The sequence below is a fragment of the Camelus ferus genome, chromosome 2, assembly GCF_009834535.1.
Source record: "Camelus ferus isolate YT-003-E chromosome 2, BCGSAC_Cfer_1.0, whole genome shotgun sequence".
Taxonomy (NCBI): Eukaryota; Metazoa; Chordata; class Mammalia; order Artiodactyla; family Camelidae; genus Camelus; species Camelus ferus.
In genome coordinates, this window is record NC_045697.1 from 49974276 (window position 1) to 49977255 (window position 2980).

The 2980-nt window shown below is 39.3% G+C and overlaps 1 long non-coding RNA gene across 1 annotated transcript in view; it reads left to right on the forward strand.

Moving 5' to 3' along the window:
* Positions 1-310: 310 nt before the first annotated feature.
* The window catches only part of LOC116656873, a 37736-nt gene continuing 35066 nt past the window's right edge, over positions 311-2980 (forward strand). Inside the window, exon 1 of the long non-coding RNA XR_004311884.1 lies at positions 311-484. This is a non-coding gene — a long non-coding RNA (uncharacterized LOC116656873). The remainder of the gene's footprint in view (positions 485-2980) is intronic.

Genomic DNA, 2980 nt, shown 5'->3' on the forward strand with positions numbered 1-2980 from the left:
TTCTTGTCAGCCTGGCCCTCATTTGTTAAGCTTGCTTTAATTATGTGCATAATGGCTCATTATTTTTTTATAAAGAAAACAGCAAAGGAAACAATTATGCAAATGAATGAGGTTTGTTGTTCACCAAGGAGCTGTGGCTACTTGGGCACTGATACAAAAACACCATTGCCAAACACAGTGTCAAAAGGAACCCCACTAATCTCTGAGATCTCTTTCAGTATATCAGTACCTACAGGATAAACTTTATGTCCAAGAACAAAGATAAGACACCAGAAAAAATCACTTAGGTCCAGGGGCTTTGATCAGAACAGTTACTCTTCCTTGTTAACACTGAAGGCTTATCCAAGTTGTTCAAGTGTTACTGGAGAGTGTGTTCTTCTCTCGTTGCAGAAAGAATTCGGAAACGAGACATTGAAGATAAGAAAGCAAAGGAAAGATTTATTAAGCAATATACACTTTCAAGGGGGAGTGCAGGCAGACATAGGTGAGTAACTGCACTGAATTATTTTGGAAAGTTGGTTATATGGAGTGTAAAAATGAATGGGCAGAATATTCATTGGGGGAGAAGGGGTTTGGGGTCATATTTCCTGATTTTCAACCTAGCTCCACTTTCCCAAGGGGAGGAGGGATTTTAGTCCTTATTTAATCTTGACTGGAAGTGTCATGGTGTCAGTGCATGATGGTTATTTCTCATTTGCAAGGCTAATTTTATTGTAATGTGCATATAATGAGGATCAAGGTCTACTGGAAGTTGAATCTTCTGGCCATATTGGGCGTAGTTGGTTCTAACCAATTTATGTCGTATCATAAAGGCTATGCCATTCTTTTGATGATTGTTCCCTGCCCTCTTCCCTCCTGCCTCACAGGATGAAGCTTCTCCTTTTTGGTTTGCTCTTTGATTGTTGTCAGACAGAAAGGATTTGTATGTTTGACCTAGGATTCCTTCCTCTGGTCTCTGTTTTGGAATGTCTCATTCAATCTCTCACTCATTCATTCATTTTGCCTGTTTTAATGCTATCTAGTTAAATCTTTACCTACAAGGCCTGTGCAGTTTGGCTACATTTCATCTTAACCAATGTCATCTCTTTTTGACACAGGTCACTCATCACAGGTAGTCTTCTTTCAGCCTTACATATTCCAACCTCCTTTGATCTTTGGTCTTTTACCTACAATGGATTAATTTCCTCCTGCCCCCATGTAACCTCCAGTTCTGATTCATTAAATTAGATCAGAAATATATGTCATATGCTTCCATGCTACCCTGTATTTTTCCCTTAAGGCATTTATAACATTTGAAATTAATTACTGTTGTAAAATGACCTAAGCTAACTTGGTCATTATAATTATTACATCTCCAGAACTCATGACCAGCAGGGATATTACACTCAAGGTGAGTCCCAAAATGGATTCTGCAGAACAAAATATCACCCAGAAAACACAAAACTCATCACATAGCCTGTTCTGTAAGCTCAATGAAATCTTAGCACTCTCTCTTTTTATGCATTTAGACAAGCTCTTAATTGAAGGGTTCATTTGAGGCAAATGTGAAAATATTTTAGCAGCAGGATTCGGCTAAATTTCTAATCAGTATCAAATACTGACTAAATGATAGGGTATAGAACCAGAAGAAATACCAAGGCCTAGGGCTACTAGGTTTGGCAGATTCCTAGATTTTTTGAATATAATGCTGTAAAGCCCATACAATATTTTTAGACATTCCATAAAACTGGAAGATCATTTATTTCACCAAAGAAACATTATCTCCAATGTCTATTATACCAAATAACACATTTTCTGCTGTTGATCAAATATTAAGGTAACTTTAGCTTTATGGTAGCTGTTCCTGGAGGGTGGATTTTGATTAGAGGCTTTCAAATACCACCCCTGGGGTGTAGATTTCTGATTAGAGTTGTTCAGATATCAACCAACCACCCCTAGGGTATAAATTAAAATGCCCATCTATATATCACACATTCTGTGAAGTAATTTAAAGTAAATTACAGACAATATAGCAATTGTTAAAACTGCAGGCTAATGTCTGGTTTGCTTACTGGAAAGTAAGTTCCATGGAAGGGGAGGTGACATTCATATCGCACACCCAGAGTATACACAGTTCCAGACCTGGAGCAGGTGACCAAGAAATGTTGTTGGAATAAATGGAGATCATCTGCCAACCTCTCCCCATTCCTTCCCAATTCTGCCTTTTTACCTATCATTCCCTTCAATCATTCTCCTACCTTCCTTCCTTCACTCTTTCCTTCCTCCCTCCCACCTCTCTTTCTCTCTCTTTTTTCTCTTTTCCTCCCCCTTTCCCCTCTCTTTCTCTCTCCCTCCACCTTCTCTTTTTCTTATTTCTCTCTTGAGCCTCCCCTTTTCCTTTTCTCTTTTTATTTGTGTGGGAAAATCATGTGGCTTTTTCAAAATTCTGACTGAATATTCTGCCATTGAAGAACTAGTGTGTTTGAAGACTTGCTTTCCCTTGATTTAGTTGCTTAGAGGCTTTATTTATACTGTTTTGTTTCCTATCTGTAACAGGAGAACAGCAGTGGCTCCTCCCTCAGAAGGGTGTCATGAGAATTTGTGGAGTTTTGCCAGCAGGCTTAATTCTCCTTCCACCCATCTGCCTCTAATTTAGTCCTAGCCCCCATTTCACTAATTATTAGATTACTTTACTTTCTTAGCCACGATGCCATTCATTTCTTTCTCCAACTGGTCTTGAGAAGGTGAAAGTGTAGCATCTTCTTTGCTGGGTATGTTTGTGTGTGTGAGGTGGGTTGGGGCAGGGGCTGGCAGCCAAGAAGAAATGTGTTGCTCCACTCTTCTTTGTTTCCAAGCTGGGTTCTCTTAGACAAGCCAGTTAACCCCTTTCAGCTTTTGTTTTCCTATCTGTAGGAGGGAGTTATGATGCCAATCTCACATGGGTGTCATGAGGATAGCATGAGATTAGTATATGTGAAGACAATTGGCCCAAAGGGATGCT